This window comes from Stegastes partitus, unplaced genomic scaffold (genome assembly GCF_000690725.1).
Source record: "Stegastes partitus isolate 25-593 unplaced genomic scaffold, Stegastes_partitus-1.0.2 Scaffold104, whole genome shotgun sequence".
In the NCBI taxonomy this organism is placed as follows: domain Eukaryota; kingdom Metazoa; phylum Chordata; class Actinopteri; family Pomacentridae; genus Stegastes; species Stegastes partitus.
In genome coordinates this window covers 267,559-285,251 of record NW_007577835.1, presented here as the reverse complement: position 1 = coordinate 285,251, position 17,693 = coordinate 267,559, and the positions used below count along the sequence as shown (strand labels likewise).

The 17,693-nt window shown below is 41.7% G+C and overlaps 1 protein-coding gene across 1 annotated transcript in view; it reads right to left on the bottom strand.

Moving 5' to 3' along the window:
• cskl (c-src tyrosine kinase-like) overlaps nucleotides 1–15,483 on the bottom strand; it is a 44,492-nt gene extending 29,009 nt beyond the window's left edge. Inside the window, exon 1 of the mRNA XM_008277644.1 lies at nucleotides 15,291–15,483. The gene's annotated coding sequence lies outside the window, so the exon portion shown is untranslated. The remainder of the gene's footprint in view (nucleotides 1–15,290) is intronic.
• Between the last annotated feature and the right edge of the window lie 2,210 nt (nucleotides 15,484–17,693).

Below are 17,693 nucleotides of genomic sequence, written 5' to 3'. Positions count from 1 at the left end.
AAACCCTTTGCAGGACAGATGTTGAAGTGAATTAGCAAATGAGAGAAAGTTGCATTGAAATTCAGAACTGAGCAAGAAAGAGGAAAAAATGCATCCTTTCTTTGCAGTAGATTAAAGGAGTCATGCGTGTGTCTAATCCACAGCCGCCGACCCCCTATTTTTATCCAACTGAATGAAAAATAGAGCAGCGTGACAGAGAAACCTCTCCCACCGAAGTCAGACAGACAGACAGGACGGTAGACAGGAGACAGCCTCTTTGACGTAACAAGTGACAGGCTCGGGCTTGCCGCTGATGACAGATTACAAAAGCAGGGAGGCAGGAAGTGGAAGAAAGAAAGGAAGAGGGAGAGAGCACACCCCCTCTCCACCCTCCTCCCCTCTTTGAGCTCTGGGAGGCTGCTGGACTGGAGAAAGCAGGGGGGAGGAAGGGTAGCGGTGATGGCTTATTGTTTGAGCTCTGTGCGCTGCGGTTCCAGTCTCAGAGCACACTCATCCAGGCCTGGCTATTTATATCCTCTCAATATCCATGCAGGCGGAGGCAGGCTGCAGTCGTTTTCATCATTGCATACATTATGGAGACACGGCATTGAAGAGTCTGCCTGCTGGGAGTGCGCCTGCTTGTACTATTTTTCTTACAGGATTTCCCCATTTATAATTGGACAGTGTTTGGTGGTGTTTTTGTTCAGGGTTGTATGCTGCTTTTTGTTTTTAGAAGGACACGCACAAATAAAAAGAAAAACTCAAAGCCCATTCAGTTAGCTAACAACTCACAGTTCAGTTAGTGATACCAAATATACTACAGGAGCAATTTGGCAGCATGTTTTTTATATTAAGTTGGGGAACTTGATAGAGTCAGATTAAACAATGCCTGGTCAATATCTAAGCTGCTTAGACTGAGATATAGTTGGGCTTTAGACACACAAACACAGGATCCAACATTTCCCATGATTCAACTCTCCCGTACCGCTCATGTTTTATGATTGACATCACTAGGGTGATGTTCTCACCTCCAGATCCCCAGAAGATGAAACACTATTTTCACAGTAATATTCAGATGAAGAAAATGTGTATCAACTTGCCAAACTTTGCAGGGCTAATCTCAAAGATTGACTGCACGGTTGTTTCAGAGCAGACTCCAGGAGCCATGAAGAACCCAGTCAAGGAAATATGTCGCCAACAATATGGCTCTTTCATTTAAAAGAACAAAGGTGATAGACACTCTTATTGGTGCTGCCATGTCTTTAGGGGAAATGCTATGATGGTTAAAAAAAAACACACCAGCCCTATCCTTCAATACTTAGCATATGTAACAAGAGAGTTACTGTAAACCTCAATCGCTCATAGTTACCAATGACCAAATGAGTTACAAAGACCTTGACAAATGTCAGGGCCCTGAGCTCATCACACAGGTTAAGAGACGTGGAGGCCAGGGATAGGGAACTGTAAAAAGTAAAACAAATCCAAAAGTGCAGTGTATGTGGGTGTGTGTGGGTGGCTGTATAGACTTGGATCCATCCATTGATTAGCTATTAGGCATGAAATGCAGAGGAAAGCTTTTTGGTGAGGTTATGCATGTGTTTGTGCTAAACTGCAGAGTGTAGCAGAAGGATAGGATGATTGAGGACAACTCCAGCCTGAGTGCAAAATGATGTGTGGACTGTGGAGGCAGATGAGAGTAGGAAGCTCTCAAAGCGGTGATGGGAGGTTTGGGATGCAGGTTTAGAGTCAGAGAGTTGGGAACTCTGGGAGGTTCAGCGCTCTCAATGTCAACACTCACAAAAGTCCACACAATACTGATATATGCTGCCACTTACATATGCATACACATTCTGCAGCCCTGGTCTAGACACACACAAACATGCACACACGCACATACACCGAGAAAAGTATCTTCAAACATCCTTGGAGGTGAGGGAACGATTGGGGAGGAAAGGGGAACACCGCCTGCTGCTTTCATTGCCTCTCTTCTTCCTTTGATGGAAAAGCACAACAACTCCTCCATTCAGAACAGAGGAGGAGACGAGGAGGCAAAGCACGAGGATGGAGGCACAAAGAATGTCATTAGAAGCAGCCACAGCAGGGTACTGGTACAATATGGCAGCGGCATTAGTGGCAACTGCAGCTCCAAATCTCTTTAATAAAAGAAGCATTCAGTGGCAGCAGCAGCAATGACACCATGGAGGAAAATCCGCCGCAGTTGAATATAAAGAGGGGAGTCAGGGAGGAGAGGGGGCAAATTCAAATTACAAATAACACTGGAATACAATTTTGGCTCAAAATAGAGATTATACAGATTACCTGTGCAATAACTAATCCCAAATTGAGAAAGCGTTAGAATCTGTGTTTGCAGTCTCTAAAAAGGAAAAGTAGACACAGACAGACCCGGCTGTCCAAGAGAGAAATCACAATGACAGATAGAAACAGAGCTGTAGTTACTTCTGGAAAAAAGAGATACACTCCTCAGGTTGACGTGTTCAACCAGTCTTTGGTCTGGTGGACCACACTAAACACAGACGGAAGGACAGTTTTGCAAATCTGGTGTCCTGAAGAACACCAGGTTGTCTGTTCAGCGATCCTCCCTGTAATTACCTAAATACACAACAAGTCTGGCACATTACCAGACACTGCTTAAATGAAATGATTAATTACAATTATTTTCAATATTTCTGAGCTATGTTTTAGGCCCAGCTGAGCATCCTTGCTTTCTGTTATAAATAATAATAAATATTTCCTTACTCTCTTACGTACAGTGTTTTGTAATGTAATACAGTGAACTTGAGCTTGAATTAAGAGTTCAAAGAAACAGGATGAAAAGCAGAGAGAGAGATAAATACAGCACAACACACACAGAAATGTAGAAAGGGAGGTATAGACAATGCAAAAAGAAAGAGAAAAACATGCTCACAGATGGAGAGGACAGAGATCACGAGAGCAAGGACACGGCAAAAGAGGAGAAGGAGGAGTCAGAGGAGTGTAGAGGAGTGGTGGGTGTAGATGACAGAGTCTAGGGGCATGACAGTGTTGGAGATTGCCTGCTTTCTTGGTAGAAGACAGTATCTGTTGGTCCTTAATATTAACAGCAGTCATCTGTCGGTTCCATTGCCAAACATGAATAATAGAGGCTCCACCCAGCTATGCCAGCATCCTGAATTATTAATTCACAACCACAGACTTGCATTAGTGCACACTGTGGGGCACTCTTCACGGCAGGGTGCAGGCACATTTGCCTGCTTAGACTAAACCACATGCATGCACTCAGACAGGAAGTGGATGTGCCCATACAGCGTGTATACAGACATTTGACGTATTCACACACTGACAGGAAGAGAAATCATTGTTCTCTCCAAAGCGTTAAGCAGATTTTTCCTTAGAAAACTCATCTGATGCAGAGCTGCTTGTACATTTTGGGATATGGTTTCTTTGCAAAAAACATCGTTGGTGCTTTCATTTCACTATATTGTCATAACTCCCAGTCCGAGTAAATGATCAATAATCATCGGAATGTTGGAGCAACCCCACAAAAGGTCTTAATGATAGAAAAAAAAATTAGTATACTGATTTAAAAAACAAAAACCAACAGGTGTATTTAGTTCCCTAATTTATAAAGCAATGAAAGAATAATCAACTACCCTCAATTTATCTGGCAAAATAAGCAGTTAATAATCATTACAGTTTCAGCCACAATAGTGCAACCCACGGGACAATATTAACTAGGTCATTGGTTTCTTTTCATAGACTAGGTTAAGAAATGTAGCCTAATTAGCTGAAAGAAGAACTGACAGATGTAAATCAGCATAGTGCTGCTTTGGCTGTGTTACACATTGTGTACATTGGCAATAAGCAAAGGTCTGAGGAATAAGTGTGTGTGGGGCAGAAATGGAAACACTTCTCACCATATACATTACACCCTAGTTTAAGGCGTATTAAATCACGCCACCCATACAATCACAGTTTGCATGCAAGCATGGTCATGCGCGCACAGACAGCCCTCACCAGCTTTGTATCTGCTGTAACGAGCACCTAACCAAGAACACAGATTCTCCTACACTCCACACCTCTCCTGATCAAAGCAGCAAACAACTCTGCTTCCTCACACTCAAAGCCAGCCAACACAACCTGCCAAACAGTCCCTATTGTCGGGCAGCAAAACACAACACATCAGCTGAAACAGAAAACAGAATGAGAAGCCTACAGTGAACAAAATCCTGTAGACTATGAGAACATACAGCCATGCTGCTAACGTGTGTGGGCCTACTACAGAGGGATGTGTAGGCTGAAAAAATTGCATTTAGGCAGCGTATCCAGATTCTGTTTCCCCTGTACAAGAGGACATTGGGTGATAAGGTGATAGCAACGGTGTGGGTGATAAAACCCAGGTAGACAGTGAGGCTCACAAGAGGCATCACAGAGGAGACTTTCTACTAATGCAGAGCCAATGTTTGCAGAGGCAGCAGCTGCAAATCTCGCCTGCAGAGAGTCGGGCTCAGGGATTTCTTCAGTAAATTCATGAAAGCCTGACACACACTGCGTGCAGTGATAACCCTGTTCACTCTCACAGCCCAGGGACAGGTACACAGCCCTGAAGAGAAGTCTGTGTAAATAAGGCTGCACAGTATGACCTTACATACAGTATATTTTAAATATTGGCCAGAAACAATATGCTGTATATAACTGCATTTATTAGCATCCCAATGATTTCTGCAGAATGTGATGTTATGCAAAAAATAAGACACGCACGCACGCACGCACGCACGCACGCACGCACACACACACACGCACACACACACCATCTCCTTGGTCACTCTACCCAAATGTTAACATTTAACTGACAGGTTTACCATATTAAGAGCCATATTAGAGTAGCACGAAGTTGGCCCTCATTTTAAATCAAATTTAATACTGGACCAACTAAATTACAGATGTGAACACAGCTTTATTGTTACTCTGGGGTTCTGTCAGGATCTTTACTATTTTTCATTACAATTAGCCCAAAAAATACACACACACACAAAAAAGGTGACATATTTATATTGTACTGTGTCCCTGATGAACAGTGCAAAACCAAAGGGTATGCACTTTCTTACATTATGCCTGAAATGTTTACATTTTGGAGAACAGAACAAGAAAAAGTATTTTGGCTTGAAAAATTACTACATTAGGTCATTTTCAAAATCACTTTTGCTCACTTTTCTGTTATCACGTATTGATTCCAGCACCTACTTTCCTATTCCATAACATAGATGGTGACACATGGTTGAGGGACCATAGGAAGGAACTGCACAAAAAACAATATGGAAGCCTGAGAAAACATCCTGATGACAGATTGCATTTCACACCTAAAGTACAGCATTACATGGGCTCATAAAAATGTACCAGCATTGAATGCATATTAATATATGGCCATACAGAGTGTTCAGAGCTGGTCCAAGAACATTGCTTGGCATAAGAATACAAACAGAATGGCATTTTATGACTACAATAACATCACAGTGACAACATAAGGCAGCGCCTATGCCAATAACAACACACAGTCTTCTAGTTGCCCGGCCGAGCTAAATGCAGGAAGCATATTTGGCAATAACCATGATAATAATCAACAAGCTTGCATTTATCCAAACTCTGCTCCTTACTTGACACAATGAGGTTAACACTAAAACAAGTGGAATTAATACGCAGGGAGGGTCCGCGTATCCTAAATGGTTGGTACATTCTTACATTCCCAGGAGGCTCTAGAAGGAGCTTTACAGAAACTTGAGCCGGGTGGCTTTATTTTCCTCCGATGCTGACCCCATCATGGTCTGGACATCAACAAGAATAGCAGACAATCTGTCTGTATGACAAAGTGATTGTGTTTGTGCGCACGTCGGAGTGGGTAAGAGAATGGAATGAGAGACTGTGTGTGATGTTCTGTAAATGAGCTTTACCCTGGATAAGATCTTTACTGGTTTGGAGCATTTTCATGAAAAATTATATTTGCAGGTACCTGTGTGGATAGAGACTAACACTCCATAGTTCTCGTGCTGTGTTCATTAATGGTCTATTATTTTGATGAGACTGCTTGTGCTGGTCACCAGGAACAACAACAAACACTTCGTAGCCAATATTTCCCAACACTTGACATGCACTACAAGATATTCAATGTTAATCATATTATCTGTGAGTGGTCATGACACTTTGTTTTACTACAACAGGAGTCACCGTAGTGCTGCCTTTTCTTTTACAGTTTTGAAAACATGCCAGTGTAAAAGCTCTCACATTATTACTAGATATCATTAGCAGTTTGTGGTTTGTCAGGTCTTCACCTTACCGTGTGTAGTGCTATGAGATGACATAGGTTTTGAACTGGTACTATATAAAGAAAATCTCATTTAACTCAGCTGTATGTTGTTAAGGTTCTTACAGACTACGTAAGATGAGCAAGAGGAGCACGGGGAATGAAGACAATCTTAGAAATTGTGGTTATACTGAGGTGGCACCTAAGTATCGGCGAATTATGGTGCTGGCTGATTATCGGATCCAATATTCTGCATTTTTCTGAATATCTGTATCTTTGTTTGTTTTTTTTAACCTATTCCTGATAAAATAAATTCATGTTAAAATGTACTACTACCTCTGATGTAGCTGCCTATCTGTAGACTCTAGCCTCAAGCAATGTTCTGCTGACAGGATTAATTTCATATGACAAGCCTATTAACACTAAACCCTAAATGTGAAGGCTCTCCTTCATATAAACATATAAAAAACAGGCATAAACAAAATCATTTCTACTACTATTCTACTATTTCTTTAGTTTGTGTTTTAGTTAGTCAAAATTTTGACACCAATATTCTCATTTTTAGAACAAAAGTATCCCACGATCCCATCCATTTAATATTTATTACCTACCCACACATGATACGTATTGTAGATTAGCTGTAGAACCTCATTGCAAAAGCAGGCGGAGGGTCTTACGTTATTACTGTAGCAACCAGAGAAGGGTGCTTCCATATTGGCAAACAAAGGGCATTGTGGGAGTTCACATATTAAAGGGGCACTACAACAACGTGTTCAGTGACTGTTATTATGTCAAATCAAGCCAGGATCAACTCGGATACGGATCCCACATCCCAGTGGTATGTGTAGCAGTAGTTGTCTCTTTGACCTGTATTTGTCTAACATGCTCATTTAATATTATATGTTAATAAATGATCCCTAGTTATCAGTCTCCTTGATTATTATTAATCAGCATCAGTCCTGGAAAAAAAAAAACATATATATATATATATTTTACTGGTCAATCACTACTGACAACATGAAATTCCTACAAGTAAGGAGAACAGACTTCACACGATGCCATCAGTAACAGCTGCTAGAGGAGCAACAAGATCGTTCCTCACTGACCTTACTGCTTTAACATCCTGGTACCAGTGGCCCAGATGTGTGGCAGAACTACCAGATAGACAATGTTGGCTGAAAGACAAACATATTGATCTGCATCAACTGGCAAAGAATATGATGCCAGCTTCCCTATCAACAAAACATTTTTATTTCAAAACTGTGCTGGCACCCATATTCAGAGTATTAGGTTCAGCGGAAAGACATTGACTATTTCCCTTAATCCTCAACATTTCAAGCGATGAATGAAGGCATGTGGGCCACAGTTCCGTGATAATGATATTCTTGTGCTCCTAGGATTTCCACGTACAAAAAAATGGTACAAGGCCATCTATCTATCCACCTCTAAATCCATTATTATGCATCTATTTATGCATTCATCTATCCAGCTACAACCTACCTCCCGGTAAATCTTCACCCGGTGTATCAGAAACATGCCCAGATGTAGGCCACAGACAACAATAACCATCTCTACACCGTGCAGATCTTCTGGCTTAATCTCTGATTGGAAAACATCAGAACAAAAAAAAACGATGCTTTTATTAAAAAGATAGCCTGAGGGAAATTCTACACACACAACAGAAGAGGCAAAATCTTCCCTGAAAAGAAAACCCTGTATTAAAGCAGACCTAATTCAGGTCACTTAACTTTTCCGCACTCTATGTGACATCATTAAAGCAGAAGCATTTACTGCATCTTTGAAGTGCATCCGATGACTCGACCGCACAGAAAATACTCTGGAGTGCATTGGGAGACAGATAAAAAGAGGAAACACTGGAGCCTCCCTGCTTAGACAAGATTCATTGTCATTACCATCATCATCAGTGATTCATCCTGTTTTCTTTTTAGGACAGTCACAATAACTGCAGGAGGGTTTCATATCTCCATAAATGGGGGGGGAAAAAACCACCAACAACTTCCTACTGACAGCCTCTGTATTTCCACATACTGACACAAAATTGAAGGACAAAGGTGTTGTGAACAGGCTGATCAGACGGCGAAGGCAACTGTGGGAAATCCCAAATATCAATGACGTGGTGGCATAGGTCTTTGTTACAGCTCACTTCCCGCTTGGCTAAGATACTTGTTGATTATTTGTCATGTGCCTGAAACAGGGACAGAGCACAACTCTCCCTATAGAAAAGAACACCAGTGCTGAGGCTGTGCAGATGTAGGCAGAGCTGTCTATATTCATGACAGTGAGAGATATACTGCACAGATTATGGGTGACCTAGTAGTGCATTTACTGGGAACAGTGTATAGGTGAAAATGACCAGATGGTAAGGCAAATCCACTGTGGGGAAAAAAAAAAAAACCTTTGACAAATTAAGATATGTCATTGCAAAAAAAAACAAAAAACAATCAACTTAAGTTTCAAATTAAAGTGGTTTTGGTGATACGCAGCTTTACTCTGAACAGCCAGAAACAACTGGAGATATTAATGGGAAAGCAGCGTTTTACATAGCAAAATCTCAACAGACTGACAAATCTCCAGGGACTTGAGGTGCATTATACATCATATCAAATTTAAGTCGGCACCATTTTATTATTAAAAAAACAAAGTGTATAATATTGTTTTTCAATTTAGGACTCCCGCCATGGCTTTTACATTGCATATGCTCTTCTAAAAAGTTCCTGTTTTACATCGTGTATACTCGTGAGATGCAAGCAAGTCAAACCTTACATGACATAAGACAGTCAGTAGTTTTCCTTGTGAGATGGGTCAAAGCAATAAGGGATCAGCCAAAACAGGGTTAAGGTTGGATGTAGACTGGAAAAAAGTACAGTCTTGGTTATCGGAATTATTTCACATTCAAAAAAGACTGAGGCTGCAGGTCCAAAATTTAATAATCAGAAAAGATGAGATGATAATGGGATTCCTTCTCAGGAGATCACAGTGAGTGATCATTATTATGGATTTCTGACCAGCAAATCGCAATGTCTTCCAGTAGAAAATGGCTAATTTAGTCAAAATTGGCTGTATATGTTAAGTAAATTGTGAAAAATGAAGACAGCCCAAACAGCTGCTGGTCCAACATCATGTTTGACATATTTTCTACAGAAGGTGCTGCTTGTGTGTCGACAAAAATGGTGTTCAGGCATCTTAGTCGTTGTAGGTCACCTGTGTTTTGGAAACGCTCCGGGCCCAAAATACAATTACTGTAGTTAACTACATTAAATGCAAGAAAATGGAATGAAAGTGTAAAAATACGCTTCGGTATGTGTGGACAGCTACATATATATATATATTTTTTAAATAGGAGCTGGTCTTTTCTGTCTGTGAGAGAACACATAGTTGGAACACTATCGGTGAAGACACTGTTTAATAAGTCCAGCTGCTATTTTAGCAAACACCAAGCACTGGATTGAACTTAGTTATTCATCAGCTAAACTCCTTTCAGTGCTGATAGCAGTAGTTACTTTATCTGTTCATTTCACAAAAGCACAGGTCTGTTCCTTTAAAACACAAATCAGGTCACTTGAATCATGTCACACACCTGCATTAAAGCAAGTTAAAAGGTATTAATATTCCCTATCAATACGGACTCTCTATGATGTCTACAATTAGAAGGCAGCTCAAAATTTCAAAGGCAAAATCTTTGATATCAACGTTCCTTTGTTAGAAGACTAGCTGGCTGACCAATTAAATCAACAGTGTTAAACTTATTATAATCATCATGTAATGCTGTGCTAAACAGGTTTGGAACCTAATGTGATATCATTAACTGCCTTCTAATCTAAAAATGAAAGACACCAACCAACTAGAAAAACTAATCTCTGAATGGTCACCAGCATGACTCACATGAAAAAGGGCATTACAGCAGCAGCGAAACATCTGCTCCTGAGACCTTCTGCATAATTCCACTCCAAGAGGAAGTATCGGACTGTTTCCTTCAGCTAACACCTTTCCTTCTCCTCATTAATTCAAATCAGCTCTTTCAAAACCCCAAACACAGACTGATGTCATCAAGCCGATCTGCCATTTAAATAACAAACCGCTGCATTGTGCTGGTTTGCTCCATGAGGTAGCTTTTAGGTGCACAAGCGGTGTGGTTAGCAAAGGATGAGGAGATTCTAATTGGCTACAACAAAGCTGTTAACTTGGCAGATTTATTTCTTGGACCAAAGGAATTCTTCATAATGCCATTTCTAACTGATCAGCTCAGGTTAAAGCATTTTTAGCTCCAGGTAACCGGCACTGGTGGGCGTTGTCATCTGGCTCCTTTTATGACCACTACATCTTAGTATGCTACCACACGAAAGGTAGTCACACCGTTTTTAGTTCACAATTACATGGTGCAGGGATAGAGAATCCCAACATTTGGAGTGTGTTCAAAATAAAACCATTTGCTTGGGTGCAGCGTGTTGTCGCTTGTCCCCACAAGTCCAGTAGCAACACTTGAACAGGGTAACAAAATATGACGCTGTCTGAAATGGCCTGTTCTCAAAATGTTAAAGTGTTGGATTATCATTATCCTTTTTTTCCAAGTGGTTCCCAGTGGGAAATCTTTGAAGGCTGTGGGCGTAGTGAAAGACTAAGGCATGTGTCAGGCCTGCAGCTCTTCTCATCGCCTACATTGTGCAGCCAGCCAGCAGGCGTGGCAGCAGAAGCCTCGCGGCCGTCAAGGAGCTGTCCAGCCGCTGCCCAGATGGAGAGGCCTCGCTGAGTTTGCACGCAAGATGGCAGCCACAATGCTACTATTATGCTGGGCAGCAAGATCACTAGGAGGGAGGGGATGTGGTGGGTTGCCTCTATCATAGCTCAGCAGGTGCTGAACAGAGAAGATACAGGAGTAACAAGGCAGTAGTGAAAAATACTAAGGGTCGATGATGATTGTGGGCTTTTTTCTTGCAGGTGCTGACTTTTCTTTTCTTTTTTTAGAGGCAACCCAGTTTTTTTGTGGAATTTTTTCTTACAATTTTGGTCAGTTTTCTTCAAACAGTGGGGATTAGTATGACAAATAACCTAAACCCTATGGAGAAATGACAGTCAGAGCTGAAATAACTCGTTCACTACTAAATTCATCAACAGACAAAAAAATTAATCTGCAGCAATTTTGACAAGGGATTAATGATTAATGTCCGAAGCAAATGCACTTGACATTTTACTGGTTTTCCCTTCTTATTTTTTTTAGGTGTTTTTGTCAGTCCTTTGTGAGAGTAAGCTGAATACATATAGATTTGGACTGTTGACGTTGTTGAACAAACCATGCAAAATGAAGGCATTCATTTGGGGTTTGAAAAACGAACATTTTTCACTATTTTTGACATTTTATCGGCAGAAAAAACTGCAATTAAAATAATCATTAGCTGCAGCCCAAAGACATGTGCAATTATCAGTGTTTATATTTTAACAGGACCATTTTTGATCTAATTAGGAGCATGATGAGAAGGCAATGCAGCAGCATCCTCAACAGAAATCAAACAGAGAGACAGTCCGCACAAACAACATCTTCATCATTTACCAGCTGGAAAAAAATGTAACTGCTGCACCTCGCCAACAACTGTGTACAGTACTGTGGCATGATGCACCTATTCTCTCTCCACAGAATTTAAAAAGAGGAAGCAGTGCAGGTGCAGTGCAGATCCGCTGCCTGTTTCACTTTCTGTCACTCTTCCTATACAAGTGGACCGTGCATGACTTGCCACTTTGCATCTTGCAAGGTCTACAGTAAAAATGCATTACTCAGAATGTGCACACACCTTATCAGCCGCAATAAAATACATCATAATGCACACAGTGTGTTTGGATAGACACTCATGTGCTTCTAGTAACTCATTGCTCTTCATTTTACAGCTACGAACGCACCACACCAGACTGCTGAAATGCACACAACCATGAAATAAATCATGCTGAATGCAGCTACGCGGAATGATGTGATACAGCCTATTGTATGTCTTGCACCACCTGTGATGTCCTGTTGCTCATGAGGGTCAGTATACCGTTGAGCTCTGCACCAAAATCACCGCGATAAATCTCTCCCCCCGTTATTGCACTTGCTGATTAAAAAGACAGTGGGCATTGGAGAGAAGAGTCTGGAGGGGCAAAACGAGCTAAACGCGGTCATTGTGTCGAGGTCAGCAGGGCTTTGGACAGGCTTCAAATGTGCAATGAGATGGTCAGTGTACAGACAGAGGAGCCATTACTTCCCTGCTGAGCACATAAGCCCAGCTCAAAGCTTACCATGAGACAGTAACACAGCTCAGCTCCTCACAGCTTTAAGGATCGAACAGCCAGCGCCCCCGTCTCTTATAACTCATCGCTAAATAGACGGGAACCGACGTGTAGCTAGGCCTGCAGACTTGTCCTGTCACCTCTAGTCCTCGTCAAGCTGCACCTCGATTAGACTACTCCATTCTAGCCATCAGTCAGTCAGTGACATGGGTAGAACGCTATTGACAAAGAGAAGATAAGGAAAGAGTGAACTAAGTGCGGTCGAAAGTTTCATCCGTGAGGCTTCGGCCACCTTATTAGATCGGTTCGACTTTCCAGATAGAGCGCTGCAGTCTCACTTCTCAGATCAGAGTCAGTTTAGAGGGCTGGTATGTTACAGTATGACCTGAAATAAGATATTATCAGCTTAATGCAAGTATGGCATTTACCTTACATAGAAATCACATGAATTTATATATGAAATTTTTTTAAAAATTCTCTGCATTTACTCTTAGAGGAGACTCCTGATGCACTGTGTTGTACATCCTAGTGTTGCGGCAGCAGGTTAGCCATGGCAGACACAGCATATGGATTCCTAACATGTTGCAGTCTGGTTCACCAGATACCTCTGGGGATAATGAATGCCAAGCTCTCACACACCCACCTCGCTCCAACCAATCTCGGTAACAGATTTCTCTAATAGAAAACCCAAAGCTGCCGTGCTGCCTCATCAGGACTCTGCACTCACTTTACTGGCATGGGAGTTAAGACAGGTGGGCATGAAAACACGATAACAACCATCTGGGAGCAAAGTAACAAACAAAGGAAACCTTTCCTTACAGCTGATGTTTTTTCTCTCAAATTGCAATTAAGGAGTCACCTCTAAGCCATTACATAATAAAAACAGAGTTGTGTGATTTAAGTACCAAGAAGAACCAACCCAACTATCTGTCCAATCAGTCATTTTGCCAGCGTCTATATCCAGATTAGAATGCAAACGCTAATCGCTGGTCAAACCTGCTGAGGCAATCAGTTATTAAAATAGGCAACAAGATCTGGACAGATGATACCACAGATTTTGAGTTACCACAACACGCTAACATGTCAGATAACAAGCACAGGCACTGAGATAATAAGCTAATCATATGATTTGTTCCCTGAAAACAACCCAGGAGTGAGATCAGAACTGATTAGGCGTGCTACAAAGCAGAGCAGTCAGAGAGCCCTCACCTAAACTACATAGGAACACCATGTAAAGTAACAATACACTACAGCGACTACACTGCTTTTGTCAGTCATGCCATGGCTTGCAAAGGTATGTACATTTCAACATTTCAGACAGACTGTTACCTTGAAGCACTGAGTAAGGAGCTGATGCCAAAGCTGCAGCAGACCTTATGCTGGTGCATTTCATGAGCTACCAATTACATGGGGGAAAAAAAAAGTATGGATATAATCGCAGCTATTGATGATGCATTTCATGTCGCTTAACCTGATTTTGCCAGCATCCACCCTCTGAAAGTGTCCTTGAGCTGGAAATGGAGTTGAACCAGTTCCCAGATGGTGTTCTGTTGCTTAACCTGACCTCTGACCTCTCTGTTGAAGATGCCAAGAGAAAAACTATTTCCCTGAGGGATGAACAGAGTATCACAGTCTCATAACAACATCACAACAGTGCTTTAACGGTTATCTGTTGTCATTAACTACATGATAACTCCGTCGTAACTGTTTCTTCTGCACATTTAGATTCAATGACATGCATTCCCCTAAAACCAAGAGAAATGCTAATGGTTGTAACGACAAAGATAATTTTCCAGTAAAATATGTTCAGTGGAGAGATCAATGTTTCCTCAAGGCAAGGGGCTGGACCTCAGCTCGATCCCTGTGATCTAGTGCATCGCGGAGGAGGTTACAATTACTGGGTCCATTATCGGACACAGCATTTTTTCGTGCTTGCAGTCCTTATTTTTAAGCAAAATGCTAAACAATGCTAAAGGGCCAGACCACAGCGGCTGCACAGGTGTAAAATGCAAAGGGCTGTTATTTCAACGACACACTGGCTGACCCTCTATAATCACATCCACCATATTTTATACAATTCAAATTCAGTCATTCGCCTCTAACACAATGTTGCATGGTTCCCTGTTGTACTGACTTCCCTACAGTAATGGATCACACCGTGTCAACAGGGAGGAGAGCCAAAGAAAAAGGTCAACAACACAAGGCGTGAGGCACGACCGAGGTGTCCGACTATGGAATCAGAGGAGAGAAAAGGGGGTGACTAGGAGGATTTGGGCACAGCCGCAAAATCGTCCATAATACGAACTTAACTGTGGGCAACACAAACGAACAACAACATAATTTTAGCTTGCTTTGTCCGTGTGTTTTCTGTTCTACTGTCAACTCTTACTAATGTATTGGGGAGTAGACAACAGAGGTAAAATCTGGTAAAACCTAGCATAACGCTAAATTGTGTCCGATAATGGATCTCATGACGTTACACTGCACGTTAACTAGCAGCTAATGCTAACGCTCTCAGTCAGGTTTAACGTTAGCTCCACACAGCGGCACCAGCTCACAACAAAGCATTTTAATGCTCTTTGTGAGCGTAAAGTAAAGCGGAGGCTAAAACCGACCACAGAGCCAAAGATAATGACATTGCCTTGTGCTCTATCCGGACCCTCCTCCTGCTAAAAACGTTGCAGCGGCAGCAGCAGCAACAAACCGAGACAAAACAGTCACTGCGCTGTGGCCAACTCACCCAAAAGATACCCGGGTGCTGTCGAGCAGATGTGGCTGCAAATTAGCGATGAAGGCCCATTAGGATGACTCCTGCGGTCGGGGCGCATCCAGGTTGTGCGGAGTGAAGATTAGACAATCCCAAACGTGGCTTTGCTTTGACGGTTGTCTCTCCTGTGTCCGCATATGTGTGTATGTTTGCGTGTGTGTATCGCGAGCCGTGCGAGGCCTGCTGCTGGAAGGAAATGGTCTCCGCTCCGTCAGAGCAGAGCGCATGCGCAGAGCGGCAGCCCAGCCACAGGGTGAGCGGTGTGTGAGCGCAGCCGTGTGGACAACAGGTGACTGTCAACTGATGGAGGACTTGTTACAGCGGGAGGCTTCCCCTCAGCTAACCGGCCGCCTGTTACACTTCTTACAGGTGTGGCAGGTCCGATTTATCCCCCGCCAATCTATACCGGTGTATGACCTGGGCCAAAATATACCTCAGAGTATAAAATAGTTGGTTTATACAGAATACAGATTATTGCCAAGTGAGCTGCCACACACAAGGAATTTGACATGGTGAATAAAAACTGTGGCACACAACAATAACAAGAGAGGCAATAAATATAGAAATCTAAATCTAAAAAAAATCAAAATGAAATGTTATATGTAAAAGAAAAGTATAAAAGCACTATGTAAATAAAAAGTACTGTGTAAAAGAGACAGAAAAGAATAGAATACTTTTTTATTGTCATCATACACAAAGTACAATGCAATTAAAATATAAAAACATAAACTTGACTAAACCAGACTAATAAATTAGAAAACAGTTTAAATTACAATATTGCACATGAAATTGCAGAACTGCACATGTCATGATAATGTACAGAGGTAGAGTAACAGGAGTCTTTAATAATTTAGTGACTGATTGTTCACGAGAGATATGGCCTGAGGGAAGAAGCTGCTCTGGTGCCAGGATGTTCGGGTGCTTAGAGACCTGAAGTGCCGGCCAGAGGGTAGCAGGTCACAGAGGTGTGCTGGTTTATATGCTCAGGACAGATGATTTAGCCTAGTCCAGATTATACCTCCTTTGTGTTTTCCTTATATAAATCTGTATTTCAATGTTCAGGGTTTCTTTCCAATCTAAGTTTTAAAAAATAGCATGCACCTTCAAGGTTTGCTGTTGATTTTTTTTACAAATCAGTAGTAATATCAGCGGCAATATTACTACTTGATCACATTATCAAGGCAATGTGATGCTTCAGTCTGTGTTGCTATTTCACATCATTATAAAACTAAGTTTCCATAGATTTTGGTTGAATATCAAGATAGGACACATTAATTGTGGCTGTGGGGGGTCAAATACTTAATTTCCTGCATTCTTGTGAATTGCTATACGCTGGCTAGTAACTTCTGTGCATTGATTTAAGGTGGAAACAACTTTATTTATGTAAAGGAAAACACTAACATCAGGCAACAGGTGATAATTCAAAATATAATATAATACAATGCAGTAAGAAAGTGGCGCAGTGGTTAGCATCATTGCCTTGCAGCAAGAAGGTCGCCGGTTTGAGTCCCAGTGAGGACACCCGGGATCTTTCTGCCTGGAGTTTGCATGTTCTCCCTGTGCAGTGTGGATTCTCTCCGGGTTCTCCCACAAGGTCCAAAAACATGTTGAGGTTAATTGGTGATTCTAAATTGTCCGAAGGTGTGAATGTGAGTGTGCTTCGTTGTCTGTCTGTAAGTGGAGCCCTGTGATAGACTGGTGACCTGTCCAGGGTGTCCCCTGCCTTCGCCCTGAGTCAGCTGGGATAGACTCCAGCCCCCCGCAACCCTAGTGAGGATTAAGCAGTGTATGGACAATGTAGTAAGGCTCCTGCGTTCAAACATTCATTCATGACCAACTTTAATATTATCCCTGCTGAACATGGGCATGATTTACTCCTCTTATGTGTCTTCAGTTTGGAAACAATGCTTACATTCTAAATATTGAGAGGAGTGTATCCCCTGCACCCTTCTGAAATCTTCCCCTATGTGCACGTGATACAAACATCTGGATATAAAATGAGTCCCATATTCATTGGATGTCACTTTGTTCGATTATTTGTTTGGGAATGTGCACTGTATTATTGCCAGTTTAGTTCACTTGTTTAGGTCACTGTAAATATATACATTTATATATGCCTAAATAAACCTCAACAACTATTAACAGGTGTGCAATAGCACCCCCTCATGGTTGTATCTAAAATCTTTGGGCTTCACAGCAGACAAACTCTACATAAAAAGTGAATCAACGGTGTAAATACGTGCTTTAATAACGACTACTCATTGCAGCACCGCATTTTCATTAAGGAAATGTGCACAAACCATGGTCCTGGAGGTTGAAAATGAAATGCAGCCACACTTGAATGTCCCTCTGGTAAAAATGTCTTAGTTTTTTACA